The following is a 6,151-nucleotide window of genomic DNA, read 5'->3' on the forward strand; positions in this document are numbered from 1 at the left end:
GGAAGTGGAAAGGGATCTTGGAGTCCTAGTGGACTCCAAGATGAACATGAGTCGGCAGTGTGATGAAGCCATCAGAAAAGCCAATGGCACTTTATCGTGCATCAGCAGATGCATGACGAATAGGTCCAAGGAGGTGATACTTCCTCTCTATCGGGCGCTGGTCAGACCGTAGTTGGAGTACTGCGTGCATTCTGGGCGCCGCAATTCAAGAGGGATGAGGATAACCTGGAAAGGGTCCAGAGAAGGGCCACTCGTATGGTTAAGGGCCTGCAGACCAAGCCCTACGAGGAGAGACTAGAGAAACTGGACCTTTTCAGCCTCCGCAAAGAGAAGGTTGAGAGGCGACCTTGTGGCTGCCTATAAGGTCTTCACGGGGGCACAGAAGGGAATTGGTGAGGTTTTATTCACCAAGGCGCCCCCGGGGGTTACAAGAAATAATGGTCACAAGCTAGCAGAGAGCCGATTTAGACTGGCCATTAGGAAGAACTTCACAGTTAGAGTGGCCAAGGTCTGGAATGGGCTCCCAAGGGAGGTGGTGCTCTCCCCTACCCTGGGGTCTTCAAGAGGAGGTTAAATAACCATCTAGCTGTGGTCATCTAGACCCAGCATTCTTTCCTGCTCTATGCAGGGGGTCGGACTCGATGATCTATTGAGGTCCCTTCCGGCCCTAACATCTATGAATCTATAAAGGAAGAACCCCAGGTGTCCAAAACTCAGACCTATTTATTAAGAACTCTTTAGACACAATACTATAGCCCAAGAGCTGGTCTCAAAATGGTACAACTAGAACACTAATCCAGAAAAGGTGAAAGACTCTGAGGTTTAGGTATGATGCGTGATGCTTGAAGAAGGCACTCAAACACCACAATGAATAGGTATGATTTAGCCTGGAACTATAACAACATTATAAATACATTTTGAATTGCTTTAGTGTCTGACCCAGCTGGTTGCAATCCATTTTAAGACTGCTTTCAGAACCATAGGTAGGCATGACTTCAGCAGACAGTTGGATACATTAGGTCAAAAAATAAATAATATATCCTAATAATCACTTTATGGTCTTAACTCTAAGATCGGCGGGGGGGGGGGGGGTTGTTTGTTTTTGTGCTGACAACCAGAGGTAAACTGAGAACCAAGGAAAGTTCAGGGAACCTGTCCCACCAAAATCAATACCTCACAAAGGAATAAGTTTAAATACATTCTAGTAACAATTTTAATATCCCAGTACAAATAGTATATGAATGGTAAGACAATACAGGCAATACATTTCAAACCAAATATTCAAATATCCATTATTGACAGAATTCTTAATATCTGAAATAGAAAACTATTTATCTTAAATATACTAAGTCCTAAAGTCTTAAAAGCCTCTACTAGATGGCCAGCCCATTCATAGATTCATAGATTATAAGGGGTTGGATGGGACCTCAAAAGATCATCAGGCCCAGTGACCTCAGCAAGGTGACTGTCCAGTCTCCTCTTCAAGATTTCTAGGGTAGGTGATTGCACCACCTCTGGAGATCCAATTCCACAGTCTGGACACCCTGACTATGAAGATTTTTTTTTCCTAGAGTTGAGCCTAATGCAGTCTTCCAGGAGTTTGTGGCCATTACTCCTGGCTTTCCCCAAGGGTGCCCTAGTGAACTGTTGTTCACCAAGCCCTTGATATATTCCCCTGATGCAGAGGTAAGCTGCTACCAAGTCCCTTTTCATCATTCTCTTCTTTAGGCTGAAGAGGCCCCAGTCCCTCAGCCTTTTCTCATATGGCTTGCCTTGCAAGTCTCTGATCATACAGGTGGCTCTTCTCTGGACTCTCTCAAGCTTTTGTGGAAGTGTGGCACCCACAAATGGATGCAGTACTCAAGCTGCGGTCTTACCAATGTCGAGTAAATTGGAAGAATCACTTCCTTGGTTTTACATGAGATGCACCGCTTGATGCATGCCAAGGTGTTGTTTGCCCTGCTGGTTACAGCATCACACTGATGGCTCATGTTCATACTATGGTCTATTATTACCCCTAGGTCCCTTTCAGTCATGGTGCTAGTCAAATTGGTGCAACCGAGCCTGTAAGTGTGTTGGGAATTGTTTGTCCCCAGATGAAGCAATTTACACTTCTCAGTGCTGAACTTCATCTGGTTCTGACCCACCCAACTCTCCAGCCTTTCCAGGTCTGCCTATATCTGCAGTCTATCTTTGAGCATGATCACGCTCCTACATAGATTGGTGTCATTCACAAACTTGGCCAGTGAACTCTTCACCCCTACATCCAAATCATTGATAAAGATGTTGAAAAGCAGTGGACCTAGCACAGACCCTGGAGGGACACCACTGGTCACTCCTCGCCAGAACAACATAGATCTGTTCATAAGAACTTTCTGGGTCCTACCACACAGCCAGTTTCCTACCCACCTAACCGTTGAGCTGTTAAACCCACAATCCTCTAATTTTTCTGTGAGAACACCATGGGATACCAGATCCAAGGCCTTTTGGAAGTCTAGGTATATAATGTCAACCTTCTCTCTCTTATCCAGGTGGCAAGATACCCGGTCGTAGGAGATTAGATTAGTAAAACAAGACCTGCCTGCGACAAAGCCATGCTGGGTGTCATTCAGAATCCTATCTTCTACAAAGTGTATCGCATATAGACTCCCCTTAATGAATTTTTCCAGGATTTTTCCTGGGATTGGTTAGGCTAATTGGCCTATAGTTGCCTGGGTTCTCTCTTCTCCCCTTTTTGAAGATGGGCACAACATTGACCCTCTTAAACCTTCAGGGACCTCCCCCTGAGCACCATGAGTTTTGGAAGAGTTTTGCCAGATATCCTGCAATGACTTCAGCCAGCTCCTTCAGCATTCTCGGATGAAGTTCATCCGGTCCTGCTGACATAAATGTCTAACTTTTCTAACTGATCACGCAGTAGCTCAGCGTCAAAATTAGGAAGGTAGTCAATCCCACCATGGCCTCTCTGAACCTTATCTTGCATGATAGTCCCCTTGGTCCAGTGAAATACTGAAGCAAAGTAGTCATTCAGAAGTTCAGTTTTTTCCTGAGTGTCGGTAGCCAGCTGTCCAGAGGTAGGTCCAAGTTTCCATTTGTCTTCCTTTTGTTCCCTACATACCTAAATATGGACTTCTTATTGTCTTTGATTTCCATTGCTAACTGAAATTCAGTCACCACCTTAGCTTTTCTAATCTTGTCCCTATAAGTGTAGGCTGTTGTTGTATAATCAGGTAACAGGAAGGAGGCTGGGTTACAGGATTTAAACTCAGCCTGGGTTTAAAGCTCATTTGACAAGCTTTAGTTAAAGTGCCCCGGCTACCATTTTTCAGGGGAGGGATGCTGATACGCAAGATGCTCCAGGCACTTTAATTACAATGGTTTTCAGAGCCACTCCAATTAAAAGTCTCCTCCCTTCCCTTCCTTTCCCTTCCCTTCCCACACCCCCTCCCCACTTCCTGGATGACCTGTATAAATGCTAAAGTTGCCCAGGGAAGCTGGGAGGAAAAAAAAAAAAAGATTCCTAAGCAGGTAAGGCATGTGGCAGATGGCTTGTGCTTTTTGGTTTGGTTTGGACTTGTGAACTGGAGGATTGGACTGTGGAAATGCAGATGAAAGAGGCTGCAAACAGGGGTGCTGGGGTGCCCTCTCTTTCTTTTCTCTACTCCCAGGAGACAACCCCAAGCCAAGGAGCAGACTCTAGCACTCTGAGATAGAGCCCCCAAAGGGATGGAAATTGGTGTTGAGGCCAGGCCTTTAATGCAGAGGCTCAGGTTTTTATCAGTAGGCCAGGGTAGGCATGGCCACAGAGAAAGAGGGGCATAGGCTTTAATAGCTGGAACACTGACAAGCCCTCAGAAACCTGCAAAGGCAATCCCATAAAAGGGAAGCTCTGCGTGGGCATGAGGTGAAAGGACTCAGGTGGGGCAACTGGCCCAATTGAACAGGTCAAGCTAACTGTAGAGCTGCTACTGGTCCAAGGACACCCCACTCCCTAACCATTAATAACATTCAAGTCATGGAAGATGAAGAACAGGAGGGATGGAGAGAAGGTACCAGATAAGTAGTGATGACCCTACCTGTTTTACAATAATCATTAAGCATCCTAGAGCCTAATACAGTCTACATATGGGAGTCTCTTAGCTGAGGAGTTGAGTGGAACAGCAATGAAAATGCATACACTATTCATTAGTACTGGGATTCACCTTTCAATGCCCCCTTACTGTAGTCAGAGACAATCCATGTCCTGCTTCCTTCACTACAATGTCAAGAAATCCCTCAGGGCCAAAAGGAAGTATTACAGCACCCTTGTATCCACAGTCTATTGAAGATGGTATTGCAGTAAAAAAGAATCTATCAAGAGCCACATTGCTGCCAGACGCTTTAAAACACAACTGACTAAAATACATTTAAGCAAGTTTACCCTAGTTTCAGGCAGCATCCTTTAATACATAACTGAGCCTAATGAGTTTTAGTTCACCTATGCTATAGATGATCTAAAGAACTCAGTTTACAAGCTGACATAAAATGTCAGGTTTCATTGCTATATATGGTACATTATTTGAAAGAACAAATATTGATAGACAGATAATAAAAACAATAAAAATCTGCTTTCCGCATGATGACAAACTTTTTGAACTGTGTAGACATTAGAAATAACCACCACAAAGTCTTTATATTACATATTTAATACTACATTACTTTGATTATGACACCCACATTCTCTGACTCGATTGAAGAAAAAAATAAAATATCAAATAAGGACACAGAAGGCCATTTTTAGAATAATAGTTCATTTTAAAAAGTGTGTCATATTCAAAAGGAATAAGGTAAATATATCTTTGCCTTAGAAACTAGTTTTTAATTAAGTACTTGAAAATATGTTGCTACTTATGAGAAAAAGGTATCATTGTGAAACAACGATGAATGGAACAAAGGAGAGACATGAAAATATTTTGGGTAACTGAAGGAAAAAAGGTTGAGGTTATTTTAAATTTTTAAAAATCTTGTTCTTTTGCTCGTTTCCTGATGAGCAAATTGAGCAAATTATGTGTGGAAATAGAATCACAATATAATAAAAGAATTGGTTGGAAGGGTGTCATCTATTCCAAACCCTTTGTCTGGGAAGGATTAACCCTATCTGTCTAAGCCATCCTAGACAAGTGTTTGTCTAATCCACTCTTAAAAACTTCAGGAACAATCCTCACACCCAGCTACCAGGCATAATGCCTAAAACATCTGAAGTACCCTAAAGCACTGGGATAAGAGTATAGTTAATAGTCTTGCCACTCAAAGAACAGGAAGTAGGTTGTTAAAATATACTCAAGAAATCCAAAGAAGAGAATGACTCCTTCCCCAACTCTGCCCCCTCTTCCACCCAAGGATGGGAAAAACCCCAACAGTTCATGCTAAGATGATTGTGGAGTAAATTTCATTCCTGATCTCATATGTCTATCAAGGCTCACATTTGCGAGAGCCCAGCAGGACAAATTATGCTGAGGGGAAACCAGCACGGGTTCGTGGCAGGCAGATCGTGCCTGACTAATCTTGACTCTTTTTACGACCAGGTTACGAAACGCCTGGACACAGGAGGAGGGGTGGATGTCGTATACTTAGACTTCAGGAAGGCCTTCGATACGGTATCCCACCCCATACTGGTGAACAAGTTAAGAGGCTGTGACTTGGATGACTACACAGTCCGGTGGGTGGTGAATTGGCTGGAGGGTCGCACCCAGAGAGTCGTGGTGGATGGGTCGGTTTCGACCTGGAAGGGTGTGGGAAGTGGGGTCCCGCAGGACTCGGTCCTTGGACCGATACTCTTTAATGTCTTCATCAGCGACTTGGACGAGGGAGTGAAATGTACTCTGTCCAAGTTTGCAGATGACACAAAGCTATGGGGAGATGTGGACATGCCGGAGGGCAGGGAACAGCTGCAAGCAGACCTGGACAGGTTGGACAAGTGGGCAGAAAACAACAGAATGCAGTTCAACAAGGAGAAATGCAAAGTGCTGCACCTAGGGAGGAAAAATGTCCAGCACACCTACAGCCTAGGGAATGACCTGCTGGGTGGCACGGAAGTGGAAAGGGATCTTGGAGTCCTAGTGGACTCCAAGATGAACATGAGTCGGCAATGTGACGAAGCCATCAGAAAAGC

General features: G+C 44.2%; 1 protein-coding gene across 3 annotated transcripts in view; it reads right to left on the reverse strand.

The window, feature by feature from the left end:
- The window catches only part of CSMD3 (CUB and Sushi multiple domains 3), a 1,313,655-nt gene that overhangs the window by 1,027,480 nt on the left and 280,024 nt on the right, over positions 1-6,151 (reverse strand). The window lies entirely within an intron of this gene.

The sequence above is a fragment of the Alligator sinensis genome, unplaced genomic scaffold (assembly GCF_000455745.1).
Source record: "Alligator sinensis unplaced genomic scaffold, ASM45574v1 scaffold112_1, whole genome shotgun sequence".
NCBI lineage: Eukaryota > Metazoa > Chordata > Crocodylia > Alligatoridae > Alligator > Alligator sinensis.